This window comes from Giraffa tippelskirchi, chromosome X, assembly GCF_054371585.1.
Source record: "Giraffa tippelskirchi isolate mGirTip1 chromosome X, T2T-mGirTip1v1.2.pri, whole genome shotgun sequence".
NCBI lineage: Eukaryota > Metazoa > Chordata > Mammalia > Artiodactyla > Giraffidae > Giraffa > Giraffa tippelskirchi.
The window spans coordinates 135,688,880-135,699,786 of NC_137289.1; the positions used below are offsets into that span (position 1 = coordinate 135,688,880).

The following is a 10,907-nucleotide window of genomic DNA, read 5'->3' on the forward strand; positions in this document are numbered from 1 at the left end:
GGTAAAGGGGGAGAGAGAGAGAGAAAACATGAGAAAGGGTGAGAGGGGAAAGGAGGGGAGATTGAGTGTACTTGCTTTAGAGCCGAGGTCACGGAATAAGATTCCATGGCTTCCCTGCGGTCTGGCTGAGCAGCAGAAGCCGATCCCTTTCATGCACAATCGAACACTCATCATCTATTTTCTTCTGAAGGGTATTAAGGAGGATGTGTGAGACCTTCCAAGTCTATGTGGCAAAGCCAAGCAAGGACTAAAAGATAATCTGGCTTGAGGTGACCTGAGACATCTAAATGTCACATAGTCTCTAATGCACATGTGACCTGGAGCTGCCCTGAGGTGACTCAGGCCCCAGTCCTTTCTTAATCCCTTATTTGCTTTCCTTACTCTAGCAAGATTAACTCAGCCCTAGCCTGCTGAGTGGCTCCCAAGCAGCCTTTTCTCCTGCTTTTAGCTTTCAGGGGCAAGTATTGAGGCTTTTGCACTGCTGAGAGCTTTGTCTCTGAACTCAGGCTGATTGGCATTTCAATTCTGGATGCTCTATCAGAAAGAGAAACAGTCACTTAAAATGATGCATATGTTTTCAAAATAAAACCTACAACCCAATTAACAGGCAATGAGCCTCCATCCAGTACAGGGCCAGGCCCTGTGGGAGGAAACAATACTGCAGTGTGGAGTCCCTTCCTTCACTCAGACACTTCCACAGTTTTGATGAGTATGGTTTAAGGACGCCATTGACAAGGGCCATATTTGATGAGTATATGGAGAGAGAAAGTGTAGGGAAAAAAATTACCAGCAATGACTTAAAATGAATCTACCTATCTAGTGATTTGACTTCCCTGGTGGCTCAGATGGTAAAGTGTCTGCCTTCAATGCGGGAGACCCGGGTTTGATCCCTGCGTGGGGAAGATCCTCTGAGAAGGAAATGGCAACCCACTCCAGTACTCTTGTCTGGAAAATCCTATGGGAGGAGCCTGGTAGGCTACAGTCCACGGGGTCGCAAAGAGTCAGACACGACTGAGAGACTTCACTTCACTTCTTCATCTAGTGATTTAAGTCGTGCTTCAAGTCATTTTGATTTAATTTAAATCCTCCACAATCCAGATTCCTCAAGGGTAATAAGCACATCAAGAAACACTTTTTTTTGTTTGCTTCTGTGTTTTTTTTTTTAATTTTCCCAGAAACAGACTCTGAGACAAGGGTTTAAGTAAAGGTAGCTTTTTTGGGTGGGCTTCCCTGGTGGCTCAGTGGAAAGAATCCACCTGTCAACACAAGAGACACAGGTTTGATCCCTGAGTGGGGAAGATCCCCTGGAGAAGGAAATGGCAACCCACTCCAGTATTCTTGCCTGGGAAATCCCATGAACAGAGGAGCCTGAGGGGTTATGGTCCCTGGGGTCACAAAAGAGTTGCATGCCACTAAACAACAACAACAACAACAACAACAACAAGCTCATTTGGGTAGGGAAGGAAATATCAGCAGGGGCTGGGAAGATGAAATAAGGAAGGCAGGAGAGGCAGCTGAAGAGAGGTGGTGAAGCTAGTTCTAACAATAGGTAACTGGAACTTACCCAGCGATGGGGAAGCTCTGGGAGTCTGAATAGAACACATGCTCCAGAGTGGTCTGAGCTCGAGTGAGAGAGCTGGGGTATTTATATGCCACTTCCCTTCCATCACTGATTGAGATCTGCCTATTGGTGGTTGTATGGCATCATAGACACAATGGACGTGAGTTAGAGCCAACTCCAGGTGATAGTGAAGGACAGGGAAGCCTGGTGTGATGCAGCCCATGGGGTAACAAAGAGTTGGACATGACTTATCACTGTACAACAAAGAACAACTAACCACCAGCTGGCAAAGTACCATTCGCAGATGGAGGAAGCACCCTCTCCACTACCAAGGAATGTGGTGATTGGCAGCCTGGAAGCTGGGTCATGTAATGAATGTGGGAGCCAGTAGGATATGGGAGAGGCACAGGTCTTATTAAAGCTTCTATGTACAAAAGGACAAAAATGAAATTCTTATTGTAGACCACAAACATTTTCTACTGAAGCTGTGACCAGCTAAATATACATCATTGATTCAGGAACTGAATTATTCCTGGTATTTTCTCATAACAAACGAAGGGGAAAACATCTTCTGGATAGGTAAGTCGCATCCTTGTTTCTTTTCCTACAAGGGTAACCATTTTGAAACAATATTGATGATGAAAGTAAATTAACAACTAGAGATTCTACAGGGCATCCTATGTCAGTTTCACAAATACCCTCACCCCCATATATTTTCCAAACTACATTTTTACCATAATGTTATAGCCGTAAAGCCAGGGAAGTATCTATCTATAGTAATATAGTTCTATATAAATAAATATACCTATACAAATATAAATATTACATTATTAATGATGCTTGCTTTCCATATACAATTAACATACAAGATTACTATCACTATGAGGGCTTGTTTTTACTTTTAAAATAAATATGTCCCTAGAAAAAACTGTTGATCAGACTCAGATTTCCCTTTTCTATAAAAGCAGCATGTTTTCATCTATTAGGAGTTTTTGAAAGCTCCAATAAAATATCTTCATGGTTAAACCCCACGGCTCCAGAGCATCCGAGACTGTCAGTCTTGTTTATGTAAGTCATTGCAAAACTGAACACGACTTGGGGCTTAAGTATCAGTTCAATAAGAAAGCACTCTTGAATGAATTGATAAAAAGAGCAAAAGAGAAAGAGAACTTGAACATAATGTGTAATCGATACCAATGATTTGGTAGCCTGCTAGGCTCTGCAGTGAAAATGGCAAATAAGGTAACAGCATCAAGAAAGAAGAGGAAATGAAAGCACCAGCAACAGAAATGTGGCTGAGTAAGTCTCCATATGATGTCCTGAGATGCCCTGAGGTTGAAGGGTGGCAAACAAATCTCTTCCATTGGGTGGATTCCCTGCCACGGTGAGTTGGGGGTGATTGGAGCATAGAAAAGGGCAAAAGTAGTTTCACCACTATAAATGTAAAAATGTCTTGAAAGTGGCAGAGAGATCTAGGTGTCCAGTGATATTCACTTTCCCTCCTCTTCCTCAGTAATAAAACCTCTGAATTATAACTAGCTGCACAACTACTCCTCTTGCAGCTCATAGTAGCCCTGTGACTAAATTCTGGCTAAAGGTCATTAAGCAAAACAGTGTATATAATTTGTGGTGAGCGACCCTGAAGGGAGAGGTCAGCTACTTCTTTCTTTCCCTTTTCCTCTTTCCTTCTAGCTGCAATGCAGATGTAACGGTTGGAGCAGGAGTGGCCACCATGGACCATGAGGTGGAAGCTGTGTGTTATTAGGAACCTAGGTCCACAGAGCCACCACAGTAGACTTGGGTTGCTGACATTTCTGAGGGGAGAAAACAAAACCACTTTCTTGTCCTTTGGGGGTTTTGTTTCCCATAGCTGAAGTTTATTTTGACTACTAAAATGGCTATTCCATGGAAATGAATATGAGATCTGTGAGTTATTTACTGGAAATAGATTTTACTTTTTGATCAACAACCATATCCAGTTCTTCTGTTTAGAACTGCAGTCATTCTGAATCTCTCCCCACCTCCCCACAGAGAAAGGATGGATACTTGCTTCCATGGGGAGCTAGAGCATGGGCACGTGTGTGAAGGCAGGTCATTTGAGTATGGAAAAGGGAGCAATGAACAATTTAGAATTTATTTAGAAATCATTCTAGATTAACAGTAGTAGCTCACCCAGTCTAATGATGGCAGTGCCTGAGGCAAGGTTCAGGACAGGACAGTGGTACACTGGTGTCCTGACCAAACTTTTTTATGGCGTGTTTTTCTGTCATGCTCACCTATTTTTCTCTTACTGTTTCTCCAAGCCAGTTTCTCCAGCCTTCCAACTGAATATGTGAAATATCCAGCATCCTTCCAGTGATGGGTCAGTATCTACTGCTTAGAATCATAAACTAGACTCACACAGAAATTGGTATTTGGGCATGAGTTTTAACAAATAGCCTTAGGGAAATGGAGCCTCTCTGAAGGGAGTTATTTGTCCTAGTTGGGTCTGAAGGCAGTGTTAAGGGGTGGGACTGTAGCAGCCACTGGCAAACTGGCAAACTACTCATCTAGGGTCATCAAGAATAATGTCCTCATTAAAGACGCGCTCCTCCTTGGACTGCCACAGCTCTGCTTGGCAGCATCAAGAGTGAAACCCTCCCTCGCGAAGGGGAATCATTTCTCTCCTGGTAGGAGAGACGAGGCAAGCAGCTCTAAGTGCCCATCTTTCCTATTCTCTCCTTCATTCACACCCCCTACTATTATCTGCCTTAGGATCACCAGGACTCATCTCATTATGTCCAAAACACATTCATTCATCACAAGAAGCCCAGGCCGCCACACACTCATCTGTGCTCCAATCCCCTCATGGCTTTGCATATCTCCTATTCAGGCCCCACCTCTGAGCCCTCCCCAACTCTCTGAGGTGCCCTCCATAACCCTAGTTGGTCATCAGCAGAACCCCTTCAGCTCAAGTCTCTTTTCTGAATGACCCCTCAGTTCAGGGTTCCCCAGTGGAGCACAGGGCATGTTTTAACAGAAACTGTTAGAAAGCCTCAGGGCTTTCGCATGAGGACATCACTACCTCTACAACCCTTTCAAATGGTGGCTGTTTTTAGTTTTCAGTCCCATCTTTCATACAATGTGGGGCATGGTGATTCTGGATCTAGCAGGCTAGCTCAAGAAGCTGGTAGTCATTATAATAGTTCACTTGGTTGGTTGACTAAACTCTGGATTTAGTTGGGACTCGTCTTGAATGAGGTTGAGATGCAAGGATCTGCAAGGATTCTAAAGACTTATGGACGTAGTAAAGCTCAAGTTCATTCTTTTGTGTATTTCCCACTAATATCACTTGAGAACCACTCAGAAGACAATCTTCCCCATGGCCTTAAGAAATCGGTTGGTGAGGAGTGTGCTCTTCTCAGAGCCAGATTTACTGACAGGAGATCACATGTGGAGACAGGCTAGCCGATATCAATGTGTCCTAAAATCAAGAGGTCAAGGGGCACTACTTAATAAGCAGCAAGATGACCATGGTTATTATGGGATTGATAGATCTGACTGGGATTGGTCCTGGGATTGCCAGATCTGAAGATCGTGGGTAGGCTACAGAGTCCCCATTTGACTTTGACAACAACAAACTCTGGTTAACAGAGGTTAGACATGTGCCCCTAAATATAATGACTGAGCTGAGACCTCTCACTGAGGTCTATAATCTGAGTCACCCAGCTCCCAGACCAGAGCTCCCTGAATGAAGGAGAGACTGCATGCACCAAGAAGGAACCCTGCAAAGACTTTCCCAGTATCTCCTGGATCTTTCTAGCCCACTTTAGACAGACCTCATCGTTTATATACACTCTGGGGAAAGGAAATCATATACATCTTTGGGGGTACTACTGGATGCTGAATCTAAGATAACACTAATTCCTGAGAACCTGGAAAATTACTGTGGCTCATCAGTTAGACTTGTGGGAAGATAAAGGATTTTGGACAGGAGTCCATCTCATGGTGATGCCTATGGGACACTGAACCCACCTCCAGGTTGTTTCTTCAGTTCCTGAATATTGATGAAATATATTCTCAGAAACTGTGGCAGATTTTATTCTCCATAGATAGCTGCAATGCTATTTCCCATCCCAATGTTGTTCTCAAATGTGATCCTGCAACTACCCCAGTAAGAGGTAGAGTCTGTTTCTCCACTGCTTTGAATCTGGGTGGGCCCAGTGACTACGCTGTTCAATAGAATAGGGAAGAAGTGATGCCATGCCAGTTCTACATGTACCTCCTAACTGGTCGGGCACTTCCTGCCTCTTGGAAGGCAGATGCCCTGTCAGAAGAGCAACTACCTTGAGACCACCACACTGGGAGAAGCCCAAGTCAACATGAGGTGTCACGTGGAAAAAGACAGGCACAAGTCTGATTTGACTAACTGATTTGACAATGAGGATGGGCTTTCCCACTTACATGGTATGGCAGACACTTTGAATCAAATGGGCTAAAGCTGCAGTTTCAAGCTTTAAATAAAAAGATAATTAAAGCATGCGCCAATATAAAAGCACTTTATAGTACAGTGACAAATAGAAGTACGTGCTAAACTTTTCTAAGTTTAAAGGCTAAATGAGATGCCTGTTGGAGAAATAGTGAAAGTGAAGTCGCTCAGTCGTGTCCAACTCTTTGCAACCCCATGGACTGTAGCCTACCAGGCTCCTCCGTACATGGGATTTTCCAGGCAAGAGCACTGGAGTGGGTTGTCATTTCTTTCTCCAGGGGATCTTCCCCACCCAGGGATCGAACCCAGGTCTCCCGCATTGTAGGCAGATGCCTTACCGTCTGAGCCACCAGGGAGAAACACAACTATTAATTTTACTTGTTGTTCTAAGTCATAATAATATATTTTTAGTATACTTTCAGAAATGGAGACAGTAAATGATGCAAAGTGTAGACAACAATTTCTCAAGTCATATAGCTTTAAGCTTTTGCTTTTAACAAAATTGATAACCCCATGAACTGGGTGCTGGTACATTATCAAAAATAATTCTTGTTGATAGATCACCACATAACATTTAGCACATACTTGGAAAGAGTTCAACAAATTGAGTGTCATTGGGATAGCAAAACTCCTCCATTCCTGTATACTTACATCAGCAAGGTTCAGAACTCGTATCTTTAACAACGAAAAAATAGGAACAAATTCTTTAACTGTTGCTGAACTCTGATTTATTCTAGCAATAAGTCATGTTCATCTGTGGATATATGAACTAATTTTTAAAAATCAGCCACTTCCATATTACCAAGAAATTAAATTATAATTAAATTTTGCTTTTGTGTCTTATTATTAACTTTTATATTTATGCTGTTTTGCACTAGTCAAGATTATGCATATACACACACAGAAAGTTGAGGAAATAACCTTCCAGTATTTCAAAACTTATCTGATCTACTAAAGCAGTCGTTCACGTCATTGGTTAATGAGTGAAGCTTTGTTATGTATCTTCATTCTTCACTTCTATCTCACTTATTAAGGCGAACAGAATGATAAACCAACATCCATGTCAGAACTACACTCATTAGTTAACTACTCAAGCAACTTCCTGACTGAATCAGACAGTACCCAAGCCTTTATATCTAGTCTGGTTTTGTCACATCATGGTTGAATTGTGACCATAGGTTGGTAAAAACAAAACAGAAAACAAACAACTGCTCCACCACAAAACCCTCAGTTCAGTTCAGTCGCTCAGTCATGTCCAAATCTTTGCGACCCCATGGACCACAGCACGCCAGGCCTCCCTGTCCATCATCAACTCCCAGAGTCTACTCAAACTCATCTCCATTGAGTCAGTGATGCCATCCAATCATCTCATCTTCTTTCATCCCCTTCTCCTGCCTTCAATCTTTCCCAGCATCAGGGTCTTTTCCAATGAGTCAGCTCTTTGCATCAGGTGGCCAAAGTATTGGAGTTTCAGCTTCAACATCAGTCCTTCCAATGAACACTCAGGACTGATCTCCTTTAGGATGGACTGGTTGGATCTCCTTGCCGTCCAAGGGACTCTCAAGAGTCTTCTCCAGCACTACAGTTCAAAAGCATCAGTCCTTCAGCACTCAGCTTTCTTTATTTTTTTAAATTTATTTATTTTAGTTGGGGGCTAATTACTTTACAATATTGTAATGGTTTTTGCCACACATTGACAAGAATCAGCCATGGGTTTACATGTGTTCCCCATCCTGAACCCCCCTCCCACCTCCCTCCCCATCCCATCCCTCTGGGTCATCCCATTGCCCCAGCCCTGAGCATCTGTCTCATGCATTGAACCTGAAATGGTGTTCTGTTTCACATATGATAATAAACATGTTTCAATGCTATTCTCTCAGAACGTCCCACCGTCACCTTCTCCCTCAGAGTCCATAAGATATCTGTGTCTCTTATTCTGTCTCACATATAGGGTTCTCATTACCATCTTTCAAATTCCATATATGCTGGGCATACACACCGAGGAAACCAGAATTGAAAGAGACACGTGTACCCCAGTGTTCATCGCAGCACTGTTTATAATAGCCAGGACATGGAAGCAACCTAGATGTCCATCATCAGATGAATGGATAAGGAAGCTGTGGTACGTATACACAATGGAATATTACTCAGCCATTAAAAAGAATACATTTGAATCAGCTTTCTTTATAGTCCAACTCTCACATCCATACATGACCACTGGAAAAACCATAGCCTTGACTAGATGGACCTTTGCAGGCAAAGTAATGTCTCTGCTTTTTAGTATGCTGTCTAGGTTGGTCATAACTTTCCTTCCAAGGAGTGAGCCTCTTTTAATTTCATGGCTGCAGTCACCATCTGCAGTGATTTTGGAGCCCCAAAATATAAAGTCAGCCACTGTTTCCACTGTTTCCCCATCTATTTGCCATGAAGTGATGGGACTGGATGCCATGATCTTAGTTTTTTGAATGTTGAGCTTTTTTCACTCTCCTCTTTCACTTTCATCAAGAGGCTCTTTAGTTCTTCTTCACTTTCTGCCATAAGGGTGGTGTCATCTGCATATCTGAGGTTATTGATATTTCTCCTGGCAATCTTGATTCCAGCTTGTGCTTCCTCTAGCCCAGCATTTCTCATGATGTACTCTGCATATAAGTTAAATAAGCATGGTGACAATATACAACCTTGACGTACTCCTTTCCCAATTTGGAACCAGTCGTTGTTCCATGTCCAGTTCTATCTGTTGCTTCCTGACCTGCATACAGATTTCTCAAGAGGCAGGTCAAGTGTTCTGGTATTCCCATCTCTTGAAGAATTTCCCACAGTTTTTTCCCACAGTTGCTTTTTCAATGATCCAGTGGATGTTGGCACATTTGAACTCTGGTTCCTCTGCCTTTTCTGAAACCAGCTTGAACATCTGGAAGTTCACGGTTCATGTATTGCTGAAGCCTGGCTTGGAGAATTTTAAGCATCATTTTACTAGCATGTGAGATGAGTGCAATTGTGCGGTAGTTTGAGCATTCTTTGGCATTGCCTTTCTTTGGGATGGGAACGAAAACTGACCTTTTCCAGTCCTGTGGCCACTGCTGAGTTTTCCAAATCTGCTGGCATATTGAGTGCAGCACTTTCACAGCATCACTTTTAGGATTTGAAATAGCTCAACTGGAATTCCATCACCTCCACTAGCTTTGTTCATAGTGATGCTTCCAAAACCCTCAACCTTTGACAATCAATTGGCTATGTGCAATTTATAATAAAGAGCATTGTAAATTTTATTATTAGTTTTAAAGTATGTGCTAAACATCCTTTACATCAGTAAAATTTGTAATGAATATCTTTCTTTTTAAACCTTACCAGGACACCACTGCAGTCAGCCAAGGTGGGGCAGAAGATAATGGGACTGTGAAGGAGGAATGGCCGAAGGCAGTCATAAATACCGCATCATCAGGTGCACAAACAAGACCATAGATTCTCTACAAAGATTCTCTTCCTCACTGTGCCACGTGTTTATTTACACATCTTATTTTATTATTATTTTTTTACTTTTTGGCTGAACCCCATGGCATGTGGGATCTTAGTTCCCCAAGCAGGGATAGAACCTGTACCCCCCACCCCCGCCACCTCCTCCCACAGTGGAAGGTGGAGGCCCTATTTACATATTTTAAACTGATCGCCTTCTGTTTCCTTTTCCTTTACTTCACCATTGCACAGAGTGTGATGGTGGTTGAGAAGGGATTGTGAGAGAAACAGATATCTCTCAGATGCCCTGGGTGAGGGCTAGAAGAAGTGACTGATGAAATAGCAGGATATTTTCTTTAGGAATAGAATATGTTGGATTATTTGAACTAAGAAAACCAGATGTATGAGAAGATGGGTCTTCTGAGGTATTGGACAGCCAGAGGCGTAGAGAGCTCCGTCTACTCGGCACCCTCTTCTATGTCAAGGAAACTGCCCACAGTGTAAGTCTTGGAGGGAAGAACAGTCTTGCCTCCTACTGAGGAAACTCTATTATGTGTTTTTTCTCACCCTCGGTGGCTGGAAGTTTTTGCATGTTATCTGAGCTGAGAAAAATGAAATTCCTCTACTTGGGATTTTGGATCTGGAGATAATAGGGAATAGTTCAGAAGTCTTGACATCTGCAGCCATAGTAACTGGCCTCCACAGGTGACAGTCAGGGGGTGGGTGGGCAACATCAGTGGTTCAGAGGTGACTTCTTTAATCAACTCTTCCTGTGATGTAATCTTAGCAGTGGATCCAACCACTTGGCTTCCCTAGTTGAGTACCCATTGTCAGAGCTGATTCTCCAATCATTGTTGTTGTTTAGTTGCTAAGTTGTGTCTGACTCTTTTGTGATCCCATGGACTGTAGCCTTCCAGGCTCCTCTGTCCATAGGATTTCCCAGGCAAGAATACTGGAGTGGGTTGCCATTTCTTTCTCCAGGGGATCTTCCCAAACCAGGGATCGAACCTGGATCCCCTGCACTGGCAGGTGGATTTGAGCCATCAGAGAAGATCTGATTCTCCAAACCTTCCTGTTAATTCTGTGAGCTATTCAATTAATAACTGCAAAAAGTGTTTAAGGTGAACAGAGTTGGTTTCTGTTGTTGGAGTTAATAAAATATGCCCAGAGGGAAGCATTTTAAAGGATGTCGCCATGATTCTAAAATGCAGGCATTTCCTAATGAGACTCCTGGCTAGAAGTCTGTTGCTGGGAAATTGAGAAGAGCATTAAGACTGTGGACGTGCCTGGCTGTTTAGCCTAACATACACGGGAAATGACTAAGATAAATTGCTCAAAAGTCCCAACTGCCCTCATACATCTATAACAGGAGAAAATGTCTTGATGATTGTCTTGATGGTAGTTAAACTTCTCTTTTTCCAAATA

General features: G+C 42.8%; 1 long non-coding RNA gene across 1 annotated transcript in view; it reads right to left on the reverse strand.

Moving 5' to 3' along the window:
• LOC145536535 (uncharacterized) overlaps positions 1–1,619 on the reverse strand; it is a 29,306-nt gene extending 27,687 nt beyond the window's left edge. The window contains exon 1 of the long non-coding RNA XR_014075874.1: positions 1,565–1,619. This is a non-coding gene — a long non-coding RNA (uncharacterized LOC145536535). The remainder of the gene's footprint in view (positions 1–1,564) is intronic.
• Between the last annotated feature and the right edge of the window lie 9,288 nt (positions 1,620–10,907).